This window comes from Theobroma cacao, chromosome 3 (genome assembly GCF_053813885.1).
Source record: "Theobroma cacao isolate CCN51 chromosome 3, ASM5381388v1, whole genome shotgun sequence".
In the NCBI taxonomy this organism is placed as follows: domain Eukaryota; kingdom Viridiplantae; phylum Streptophyta; class Magnoliopsida; order Malvales; family Malvaceae; genus Theobroma; species Theobroma cacao.
This window is the reverse complement of record NC_142641.1, coordinates 26,119,058-26,132,534: the sequence shown is the minus strand read 5'-3', so window position 1 is coordinate 26,132,534 and position 13,477 is coordinate 26,119,058. Positions and strand designations below refer to the sequence as shown.

At 33.4% G+C, this 13,477-nt stretch overlaps 1 non-coding gene across 1 annotated transcript; it reads right to left on the bottom strand.

The window, feature by feature from the left end:
- Nucleotides 1–12,071: 12,071 nt before the first annotated feature.
- LOC148763657 (small nucleolar RNA R71) lies at nucleotides 12,072–12,179 on the bottom strand. Its single transcript, XR_016025658.1, has one exon. It is a non-coding gene; the product is annotated as a small nucleolar RNA R71 (small nucleolar RNA).
- Nucleotides 12,180–13,477: the final 1,298 nt, after the last annotated feature.

Genomic DNA, 13,477 nt, shown 5'->3' with positions numbered 1-13,477 from the left:
GTGAAACCCCACTTTTCATACTGTGGAATTCGGTAAAAATTTTAACTTTTTATGAATTATATTTGGTGATAATTACCAATGAAAATTTATTGTCATTTGATGTTTAATCTCTCCAAATTGTGGAGTTACAATCATGGAAGAATGATGGTTGCAAGAATGGGTGAAAAAGGAAACCCAAGATATTGATTAGGCTTTAATATGATAGCTCTTGTATTATGTGAATGAATTATGATTCAATACAATGTTAGATGTTGGATGAGTTTTTCTAACTATATTGGCATGAAATTCTTGCTATGATGATGGTATAGTTGATGTAGTACGATTAGATGAGAATATGATATGAAATGGTGGCTAAAGAAAGGTAATTTTTACAATCTAAGCTTGAATAATCGATTATAGGGCAAGAGAGGTCAATTCCAAGGTGTATATAAACCTTAGATAGAAATTGGAAGTGTCAAGAATCGAATTCAAGCAATGAAAGATTGATTCTTACAAGTGAGAATAGTTTTTGGAGTAAAAGAATCGATTCTTGAAAATTAAAAAGTCTGTTCTTACAAGTTAGAAAAGTTTCTAGACTAAAAGAATCAACTCTAGAAAATTGAGAAGTTTGTTCTTGCAAGTCTAGGAGCCCTATCAAGAAGTCGGTTCTTAGGCTCAACTTGGAAAATATATAAAGCCTAACTCGAGTCTTAAAATTCATTTTACACTTTTCTAGCCTCCAACTCATCTTCAATACCATCAAAACCCTCTCCCAACCTCCAAAGACCCCATTAGACAAAGATTTAACCTTCCAACTCAAATCTAAGGTAAGATTTGGCATTTTTGAGTTTAAATCTCATGGGTGCGACCTAACATTAGGATTTTCTAATTTTAGCTCATTCAAATCTGTTTTTGAGCTATAGATTTTATGGATTTTGCTCTTTAAGGAGGTTGTGAAGGTAAGGAAAGTTAAGGTTGTTCATTTATGGATTAGGTTTGAAGTATGGAAATTTATTGGAACTTCAAAGAAGGATTTTTCAATAAATTTACTATTTTAAAAAAATGGGTTTTTGGTAGAAACTAGGAACTTATGTTAGAAATTGTTGTGAAAGGTTTTGTTGAGCTCAAATATCATAAGAAGAGCAAGGTTTGATGAAGCAAGGCCCAGAAGCACGCTTTTGTTAAGGTGAGTGGATGCACTACTTATATAAAATGAGTCTACTAAATAATCTAACATGAATGATTGGATAATAGTCTTTATTCAATGTAAAAAATTCAAAATAGTTGAATACATTGAATAAGATAAACATATTTTGTGCACATCATAAGTTTAGTGGGAGTAAGATAAGTTACTCATTAAAAGTGTATAAGATACATTTTCTAGTCTAAGAAAAAAAATTATTATAATGGGACTAAAGAGTTAGAGTCTAAAAAGGGACTCAACAAAAGAATTTAGGATTACATGTTAAAGGAGTTTAACATAAAGAGAATCTTAAATGTTAAAAGTGACATAAAGTCATGATTGAGCAATTGTATTGGAATGGTTCCAAACAAAAGATAACTGCATGATTATATCTATAGTCGAATACCAACCTTTTGTATAGGCTACAAAAGAAGAGATAATTGGATCATTGGTTTAAGGAACCAATAAATGATTTTGAGTTGTTAAAGTAACAACAAGAGCCATAATAATGGAATCAAGGTCTCGTTGTGATCTAAATTAGTATTTCGATATATGGCAATGGAGATTATCAAATATATAAATTAATATATTCTCAAATATTGTACTTTGAGTTGCCTAGTAGAGACACAATCGCTAAGCAAAAGAGTTTGATATTGGATATGTTAGCAATTGATTCAAGTGCCAATGGGAGATTGTTGGTATATGCCCTTGAGCCAATTGGATTGGTTAAGGAATATATATTGTTATTTAATGCATATTTAATCGCATAATTATATGTGATGGAGGTTTTCCTTCATGTTAGTGTAATAATAAGGAGTTATTAAGTACTAATTAGATGAAGCCTATAGAACAAAAAAGCCTTGCAAGAGAATTGTAAAGTCGTTACAATTATGAGATCACTAATGCATCAAAGCCATATTCCTAAAATTGTTCCTGGTCATTGTATTGTCAAGATAGGGCATTGCAGTGCTCAAAGACTGGTACATGTTAAGCCTCCTTACTTAGGAAGTTAGCAATCGATCTCATAGATTGAAGTATATGGGATACTTGAGGATAACATGTGGCTGTTTGTTCGAGAACAAGTTCACTGAGCATGACCTACTATGAGAACTCCATTTGGTATTTCACTTAAGTGTCTATGGAATATGTTCTCATGTGATAGTTGTGCAACTAGTCCTTAGACTTGAGACATTAGGTCATCTTGTATGGGGAATGACATATTTTGATTTCACCCCTATGGGTTTGGAAGCGACCAGATGCCTAAACAGGGTGTTTTTGGGTATGCCATGAAGCATACGAAGGTGAATGAGTGGTCAAGAGAGGATTCATCACCTCTAGTGATGTGAGGGGATGTATCACACTTGTTCTCAATTCTGATTAAGTTGTATAAAGTCTTTAGCCAAAGCATGATGAATTTGAAGAAAGTTAGTTCCCTAAATTCATAAGAATAGTCATGAATTATGAGAACTAATATGGAATGTTATAAGTAGACACTGAGCCATGCTTTATGACATATCCGAGATATTTGATGAAAGGATTGTATTGCACCGAGAGGCTTATACTGAAGGGTTTTGTCAAATTCTTTAATTGACTTTCTAACATTTGGGTGGTCATGATGTATTGCTAGATACCGCTTATGATCCATAAATATAAATCAATTATCAAATTGCTATTTGTTTAGGATTTATATTTATTGCCAACATGTTAGAAGCCTAATGGGTCACACACATTAAGTGACATGATTGGGATTGAATAAGGATAATTAATTAAGTTGGACTTAATTAGAATAGACCAAAATAAAGTGGAAAATTATTAAGTTCACAAAGAATTAATTAAATTAAAATACAATTGTTGTATTTAGGGTTACAACTTAGTTTTGCTATATAAATATATTATGTTAGCAAACTAAAACTCTAAGCCTCTACTCAACCATTTCATAAAATAAGAAAAGAAAATTAGTTTTCTTTGTTTAACAAAAATAAGATTCGGTAAGAATTTTTGATCCTTTTATTTTAGAAACAAAACTTGCTAGCACAAGTAAAAAAAATTCTACCTTTGAAAAGGTCTTATTTAGTCACTATGTAGATTACTGTTAGAGGCCAAACACTTAGGTGGCTGAAGATTTGAAAAATCCTAAAGGTGAAGAAGCAAAAATTTTGGTTGCAAGATTTTATACTATCTTATTCTCTTTTCGATTTCTGTTCTATCACAAGCCTTTTGGATTTAATTAGCTCTTGATTACGATATGTAGAGCAAGGTATGTAACTCTTAAACTTATGAATATTCATAATTAAATTAAAAATTGCATGAAAAACACAAACATTGACCTGTAGGATTCAGCTGCTTCTTTGATTAAATGCTAGTTTATTTTTCCGTTGTGTTATATTTTTAATTTATTGATTATTTTCATATTTGAGCATAAGGTCAAATCCCAACACACACCACCTATTTATGATGCCAAGACGTGGGAGCTGAAACATGGGCCAAGACCCAGTAGGCATCCTGCATTTATGATTACTGCATATTACTTTTGTTATTGTGATGCCTCTTGTGAATGTTTCTTGTGTTTATGATGTTTGATTGAGTGGTAGATTAAACTCTAAGTTATATGATAGCTAAGAGGGGTTAATATATGATAGCCAAGATGGGTTAATAGATAGAATAAGTCCCAATGCGTTGGTTGAGATATAGATCATGAAGAATGGCCACTTGAGCTTTATGGATTGAAAATGATCATTTGAGTTATATAGAAGGGAAAATACTTGTATTATATGGATTGAACAATGATCGCTAAATGTTATGATTGTTTTCTCTTGGAGAATCTTTAGCACATAAGCAACTCACACAATTTATGAAAAGATTGGAGTAAAACACCTTTAGCTTGGCTTGTATCCTTAAGTATCGTTTCCCTTTGAAAGGATTCGATATCATAGGTAAGGTACAGCTTCTATGTTTTTCCTAAAGAATTTTCATAAATGTTTAACTTATTTAATGAACTGTATGTTTGTGAAATGTTGATTTCACCATGAAAATGAGACTGATTATGATAACTTATTTTATGAAAATTCGAAATATGAAGTATGTTTATCTCAAGATTCATGTTTACATTAACAATGTAATTTGTGTAAAAACTCTCCCCTTTAGCTTGTCCCTTCCCCATATTCACTCACAGAGTTTTTGTTACTCACAAGTTCCTTTTCCCCATATATTTTTATTACAAATCAATCATAGCTCATTAGCCACTTGAGTCACAGAGACGTGATCCGTTCTTCTTTCTTTGTATGTGGTATAACAGCCTTCTTAAAGCCTAGAGAGTCGGGTCATCTATCGCTTGACGAGTCGGTTTCTAAATTTTCATTTATAAATGTTTGTTTGTGGATAATTGTTAATTTATTAAATGACAAGATATTTCTTATGATGTTATGTAAATGCTATGAGGATGGCCTAAGGCCTCATAAGCACCTTGTAACACCTTGTACTTTGATATGGTGGCTAATAAAGCTTATCGGATATCAATTGAGGTTAATTAGAATGTTTAAGAGTGATGAAGGGTGAAAGGACTAGTTTGGAATAAAATTTTTGCACGGAAGAAAATAGCAATTAAATAATGATATCTTTATTGATGATGAATTAGTGAGTTAAAAGGTGATTTGGAAGTGAACCGGGGCATAATAAGACATTTTGGGACCCAAGGAGACAAGTGGAGAATTTTGGAATAAGCTAATATTTTATTAATAAAAAAATATTAAAACATTAATATTTTAACTGTTGTCGAAATTAGTCATGAAGGAGGATTATATGACTAATCTAAGTGGGGGAGAAGAGATAAGAAGGAATTTTGAAGAAAAACGACGTTAATGGGGCTCGCGTGCCTTTATTAAATAGAGCAAACGTGGGTAAGTATATATTTAAATATTATGGTAAGACCTTGGTGAAGTGCAACTTGGATATTTTGATTTTACATGTGTAAAGAATGAAAAATAGAAGGAAATTGAAATTTAAAACGTGTTAGAAGGACCAAGTCTTAAAAAATGAAAGTTTGGAGGGTTACACGGTAAATGAAGGAAAGTTTGAGGACTTATGTACAATTTTAATATTTGGAGGCCAATGGAGATCAATTACTTAAGGAAAGGCTAGATTATGGGGAATATGAGACATGCATGTGAAATTCATTATTGTATGCAAATCATTGCATGCAAGAAAGGAGGAGTTAATGGGAAATATGTGGGACCCCACCATGTGAAAGTTGACAAGAGAGAAAGAATAAAAAGATATTTAATTGGAGAAAACCATGGTTTGGCAAAGATAGCCCATAATAAACAAGTAAGAAAGGTGATGTGATTTGAAAAGAGAAAGGCATAAATATAATATTTAATAGAAAGAAAACAAAGAAAGGTAATTGGATGGCATGGCATGTAAATAAGAAATGAAGAAAGAATGGGCAATGAAGGTGGAGGGTGGAAAAGTTCAAAAGCCCTTTTGACTTGCCATTTTACCACATAAAAGGAAAAAGGAAAAAGGTTAAAATGAGCAAGCTTTGGGCAATCCACCCATGAAGGAAAAATAAAGAGAAAAGAAAAGGAAATAAGAGAAAAAGGTGAGGGACTTTGGGCAATCCGCCCATGGGAGAGAAAAATGAGAAAATGAAAGCCATTTTCAAGGCTTGGCCTTGAGAAGTTTGCCCATAACCAAGAAGAAAAGAGAAAGGAGAGGAAAGAAAGAAGAAAAGAGAAAGGAAAGGAAAGAAAGAAAGAAAAAAAAAGAGAGAAAGGAAGAAAAGGCTCGATTTTGCACAAAAGCAAGATGAACCATGAGATTTCCTCCTCCATCTTGTAGATTTATGTTGTTGTTTCACTCAAGGAACCTTCAATACTCAAGAGAGAAGCCGTGGAGAGTCAAAGGATGTATAAAGCTTGATTTTGTGATTCAAGCAAGGAATGGTAAGGATTTTTGTTTTTAGCTTGAGTAATCCTTGAAAATGAGTTGATGACTAAGAGAAATGTCTTGTGGCAGCAAAGATCAGCTTGATTGGAGGACAATTTGTGACATGCAAGCCACCAAACCCGTGGGTGCATAATGGGTTCAAGGTGAAAGAAAAGCGGTAAGCTTAACACTCTATTTTGAAGCCTACGGATAGTTGAATATTGTGAGGAATGATTATGCGATTGTTGGCAGCTTGGTGAGTGGAATATTGGAAGAGCATTGAGGTTGCCTGCAAGGTCAAATTCACCACAAAGGTAAGGTATACAATGTGTAGTGTTATTGTGATGTCATGGGAACGGTTAGAAGCAATTATGATAGTTGAAAGCTCAGAAAAAAGTAATGTGTGGATATGTGTTGTTGTGAAAGGTTTAAAAGGTTATGAATAAGTTACTAGTACTTATAATCTAAAGAATTATGCAAACAAAGGATACGAATAACCTTAGAAAAAATGTGTTAAGATGCAAGTTAGTAGAATGAGGATTCATGATTGAATGAGAAAGAGAAGTGGAAATGATATACACTAAATATATTGAGTTTAATTTATTGCTAGGAAAGTTTACCGTGGTGGCGTGCCGGACAAGGTAACGAGTGATTGACAAATAGAAATAGCTAGATATGCACCCGAATCAATAGCGACGAAGCATCCCGCTATTGTAAGGTGAGTAGAGGGTGTCGATTTCCAAATATCTATAAAATATATATGTAATGATTTATTTTAAATGCAAATTTGTGGAAAGCATGAGCTGGTAGAATCCTAGGTATTTTATGGATGCAAGATGTTTTGAAAGTTGGTTTGGATATGCCTATAGATAATCTATATATGTAAAATGTTTTAGAAATTGGGAAACAAGCCTTTTTACGCTGTTTGTACCAAAATTTGTGCCTTATATTTTTGTGTGATCTACATAGCTAAAAGCATTTGTTAAAATCATTTAAATACAAGTATTTACACCATGCCAATTAATGAGAAATGCGATTTGATGGGTTATCAAACCTTGATTTCAAACGATTTAAAGGAAAAGGTCTTGAAAAACTTGATTTGGCTTTGAAAACGGTTTTAACAAACTAAGAGTGTCTAGAGGAGGCTGGATGTCACTTCGATTAAGTGTGACCCTTGTGCACAAGTGAGCTCTAGCTAGAGAACCTTTGGGTCACCGACGAGTTGTTAGACATGGCTGAGGCCATGGTCTTTGATATACGTGGTAAGGCCATTGGTTGTGATATGTGGCTAGGCCACAAGTGATATTCGTGATTGCAATTGCTTGATTCTCCGATGTCGACCAACATCATCGAGATTGCCATGGCATGTGGGAATCCAGTGGAGGTGGTGCTCCTGGATTGTTATTACGTGGAAGTGGGTCCACGTGTTGATATTATACTTTCCTACTCGAGAGCCTTCTGAGTTTTAAGACACGTACTCTTTTGCATGGTGTAGAGTTAAGATTTTCTTTACAGCTCCCCTTATTTGAATAAAAGCTTTTAGTGCTTATTTGACGATCACAAGCTGGTTTATGTGGCTTTATAAATTGATTTCTTTACATGCCACACAACTTGGGAGCGTGCATACTTTTATACTGTTTCTTGTATTTTGATAGTAAATGATGTTTTCTATGATTGAACTTGGTTTTACTACATTTGTTTTCAGCATCGTTTTACCAAGTGAAATATTGCACAATGATTTGATGGCGTCATTTTTACAAGGCACAAACATTCTATTTGTGATTTTATTTTGCTAAGATTATTATTTTTATTTTGGTTTTATCATTCAAATGATCTGCCTTAAGCTTGTTTCCCATCTACTCCCTGCTCACGGAGCTGATGATCATTGAGTCTGTGAGACTCACCCCCTTATTTCCTTTTTACAGATAGTGTTCGGCCTAGCATGTGTCCATCGGCACATGTTGTCTACTGCGGATAGGTAAAGGCATCTTGTAGCACTTTATTCCAAGTTGCTCCGCTACTAGAGGTCCAGTCGTTCATAGTATAATGTATTTGTAAGTAGTGTACAATTGAATAATTATAGACTATAATGTAATCTTTACGGGTATGGTGAATAAAGGTTAAGATGGTTTATTACGACTATGTTTAATTCTTATTACAAAAAGGTATATGGTTCAAATAGTTTCATAAATTGATGGCATAATAACCAAAGATTCAACTAAGGCTTGTTCGGGATTTGGCGGGTTCTCCTGCAAGTCTCGGACGCCGGTAACGATCAAGGAACGATCGTTACACACTTGGGGTGCAAATTTACATAATTTATATATGATGTATTAAGTACAATTATTATGAATGAAAGCGTTCACACCTTTGATGTTGAAAAGTCCATAATTATGTGATTCACCTATGTACAAATTTTTATGATTATATGTCTCATGTTATGCATGTTTGATGATGATGATGATGGCAAATGAGCCAAATGTGATTGATTAATGATAGAATGATGTTAAGAGGCTTACTAGGGTCTAGTGGGTCATACCCACATAGGTCTTAGTGTCGATCACAATCCCTCTAGAAAATGGGATGTGACATGCCATCATCCTTTTCTTTTTGAAGTTTCTTGAAGTTCTTCTTTTGTTAGGGCATTCATACTTGGTATGCCCGAGCTTCTTGGAATCCAAACATGTTAAGTGGTCTTTTGGACACTCTTCCTCAAGCACATTCTCTTCATAGGTTTTCTATCTCTAGTGTTCTTCTTTATGAACTTATTAAATTTTCTTACTAACATAGCTAAATCTCCTTCAATTTCACTTTCACTTTTGATGTTTTTTTATCTTCCTCAACTAAAGATTTAAGTGCTAGACCCTTTTGTTTGCCCTTTAAGGTTCTTTTCTCTCACTCTCGTATTTAAGTGTCAACTCATAAGTGAGAAGGGAACCTATAAGCTCTTCTAGCTTAAAATCATTTAAATTCCTAGATTTATGTATACTTGTGACTTTAGGTCTCTAAGATTTTTGGAGGCTATATAGGATTTTCTTGACAAGTTGGGCATTGGGAAAATTTTTCCCTAAATCCTTTAAACACTAACAATATTTGTGAATATTTCAAACATCTCATTAATTGATTCACTTTCTTTCACCCTAAAGAGCTCATAATCATGTGTAAGCAATCCAATTTAGATTCTTTCACTTGGTTGGTGCCCTCATATGTGGTTTTTAAGGTATCCCAACTTTACTTGGCATTTCACACAGTGATACCTTATTAAACTCACTAGCTCCTAAGGCATAAAGAAAGGTATTGTATGCCTTGCAATTGATTTAAATTAATTTCTTATCCTTATCATTCCACTATGTCTAGTTTTAATCACTATCTTGCTATCTACTTCCTTATAAGGTACATAAGGACCATCTAAAATTACACTTGACACATCCAAATTCATAGATTGAATAAATAGTTCCATTCTCTTTTTCAAATAAGGATAATTATTACCAACAAAGAGAGGTGGGCTTTAGATCGATTGCCCTTCACTAAGCATGGTTGTCGTAACCTTCATTTTTATTGAGTTGAGCTTTTACAACGGATCTTTCAAAGGCAGTTAAGCCTACAAAATTTATGACCAAGCTCTAATACCAATTGTTAGTGTAAAAGCTTCAAAGAGCAATATACTAAAAGGGGGCTGAATTGATATTTAAAAAATTTCTTCAAAGATCTAAGTATAAAAATCAAAACTTTTTTACCCAAAAATATTTTCCAATATCAAAAACAAGTTTTTAACAATAAATTAGTAAGCACAAAAATAATATCAATAACTCTAATATATAAAGTTATTTTGCAACATTTTGACTGCTAATTATAGCTAAGTCCTTGTGTTTTTAAGTTGATTTTAAGTAGTTTTTATGCTTTTTGTTATTTAGTTTAATGCACGTTGAACTACTTTAATTCAAGCAATTTGAGCATATTTTCATGTTAAAAGTCCTAATTTAAGCCATCATTGATTTAGTCTTTGTTTTGAAAGCTCTCAAGTGCATAAAGCTTCATTGAGCTGAATCGTGCAAGGATGGATAAGTGTTGAATTTTCTAAACTTGTAGAGTATTTTAGGCATAACTTGCATTATAAAAGTTCAATTGACAAGATTTTTAGACCACTAGAAAGCTATAAGGAAGGACTATAACTTTCATGTTTACCACTTTGCCAAGCTCTGATCATAACCTTAAGAGTAGATATCAAAACAGAACCTTGAGAGTCGTGGCTTTGGATGATGATAACTACGACACTGAAAAGGAGTAGAGCACGAGCACCAACACAGAGAAGTGAGGGCCACAACTTTGGAAAATGAGAGCCGCGGCACTCAAAGAAATTGCTATTTTTCTGCACTTATGATTTTTAAAAATTAGGGCTTTTGAAGTGGCTATAAATAAGTCTTTTTGGAGTAAAATAAAGAAGAAGACAGAAAATAATTATTTTGGAGAAAAAGAGCCAAAAACAAAACAAAAAGCAAGAGAAATTGAGAGAAAATTAAGATCAAAAGCTTCAATCATTAGTTTTTCTTCTCTACTTTTATCTTTCTCTTATTTTTTTTTACTTAAAGTAATGGAAAAATTTCTTCGGATGATATTCTATTTAGATATTGTAAACTAATTTACCTTTTTAGGATTGTAGTGGATTTCAACATGTATTCTGAATTTTGGTTTCTCTTTTACTTACTATGGATGGTATAGTTTTGCTTATTCAAATTTGCTCTTACTGTTTTTGATTGTTTGGCCAACAATTAACTAATTTGTGAATCTAATTGAGACTCAACAAAGAGATTTTAGATTAGACTAAGATATGAATAGTGTATGTTCACGCCACTTAGGTGATTTGATTCCCAATTGGGTTAGACATAAACCAATTGCTATACATAGCTAAATTAGAACACTAGCTTAGTGAACTTTATTTAACTGATTACTACAAATATATAGTGACCCAAATAAGTTAGGTATTTGTATTAGCTGCTTAATGGAGACTTGTACATAGCTTTGGATTCTAGGTTAGTAAAACCACCTATGAATACAAATAATATGAGAAGCTAGTATCAGATGAAATGTTGAATGAACCCATAATCCTAGGTTTTAGTCTGTTACTTTTCTCAATTGAATTTTAGTTTCTATTAATTAATTTAACGTTTGTTTTAATTTAATTTTAATTAATTTTCTAAAACATCGAGTTACTTGAATAAGATTAGTTTATCATAATCTTAGTACTTAGTAAACAATTAGGAGCAAATCCTTGCGGGATAAGATTCTAGACTTATCTGGACATATTATTCTGTTCAATATGTATACTTGTGAGTGCAAAATTGACAACAAGTTTTTTGCGTCATTGTTGAGGATTTGTTTTCCTATTTATTTTTCTAATATTACAATTCAACAAATTAGTCTTAATTTGAGTTTTTGCTTTCTTTGTTTTTCAAATTCATTCCATCATTATATGAGAAGAGCAAAAAGCTTGGAGATTATACCTTGTGACCTAACAATCGAGAGAACAATCTGAAACTTAAACAAGAGAATCAACAAGGTTTTGCTCAAATTAATACAATGGTTGATCAACATGGTGAGTAGCAAATCCAAGAGCGAGTTATGGCATAAAATCATTTCTTAAGGGATTATGTTGTTCCGTTGGTACATGGGATTCCATCGAGCATTTGAAGGTTGACTATTCATGCCAACAATTTCATGAGTAAGCTAGCCATCATTACCATGGTTCAAACTTTAGTCTAATTTTGGGGCCTTCCAAATGATGATCCAAATGCCCACATCTTGAATTTTGTGGATATTGTGACACTTTTTAAACACAATGGTGTCACAGATGATGAAATTCATTTGAGGTTTTTCCTTTTTTCAAAAAGCGACAAAGCTAAAGTGTGGCTGAATGCACTATATAACAACATGGGATGATTTTTCCCAAAAGTTCATTGCTAAGTTCTTTCCTCCAAACAAAACAATGAAAATGAGGAATGATATCACATCATTCATGCAGCCACATTGCTGAATCAATGTATGAGGCTTAGGAAAGATACAAGGACTTGCTTAGGCGGTGCCCTCATCATGGTCTTCCAAAGTGGCAACAACTACAGACATTTTACAATGGATTTAGTGGTCATGTTTGAACCACCATTTGATGCCATTGTGGGAGAAGCTTTAATGGCTACGTCAATTGATGAGACATATGATCTATTGGAGGAGATGGCTTGAAATAACAATCAGTGGCCAACAAGGCGATCAACGAATAAGAGAGTAGTTGAAGTTCATGATGTGGATGCCTTCACAACATTATCATCACAAGCAGTAGTTTTAACTAAGAAACTTGAATATTTTAGTGCTAACTTCATTCAAAGTCATTTTGTAGTTTGTGAGTATTGTGGAGATAAGCATGCAAGTAATCAATGTACAAGCAGTACAAAAATAATGCAATTTGTGGGGAACAGACAGTAGAACAATCCTTGCTCCAACACCTACAACTCATGGTGGACAAACCATTCTAACTTCTCTTGGTCTAACAATCAGGGGTCATCTTCAACCTAAAGATTGAGCATACTTCTAAGGTTCTAACAGCAAGCCAGAGCACCTATCCTAGAGAAAAACCCATCTATAGAGGATTCGCTAATGCAGTTCATGACAAAGAATGATTGCATCATTTAAAATCAAACAACTCTTATTCAAAGACAAACAGCATCAATTCAAAACCTTGAGACCTTGGTTGGTCAATTTGCTAACTCATTAAACAATAGAGCTAAAGGAACACTACCTACTGATATAAAGGCAAATTTGAGGAAGAAATGTAAGGAACATGTCAAAGCCATTACCTTAAGAAATGGTAAGGAAATAGAAAATAACCTAAAGCAAATTGAACAAAAAGACAAGATAGTTGAGAACGGAACATAGACTGCAAGTTTTACTGGATAGTGTCAAGAAAAGAAAACTAAGACAACTCTACCACCGTCATTTTTTCCTCAACGTCTCAAGAAATAATAAGAGGAAAGCCAGTTTTGGAAATTTAATGTGGTGTTTAAAAAGCTTCACATCAACGTTCTTTTTACTGAGGCTTTAGAGCAAATGCCTTCATATGTAAAATTTTTGAAGGATATTTTCTCCAAAAAGAGGCAGTTAGGTGAATTTGAGATAGTAGCACTCATTGAGCAATGCAGTGCAATCATATAGACAAGCTTCGTTCAAAGCTTAAGGACCTTGCCGGCTTCACTATTCCATGCACAATTGGTGCCTTATTTTTTGCTAAGGCATTGAGTGATTTAGGGGGCAAGTATTAATTTGATGCCTTTGTCTATCTACAACAAGTTGGGTTTGGCAAGGATTAAGTACACTACTGTGACTTTACAATTGGTAGATAAAACC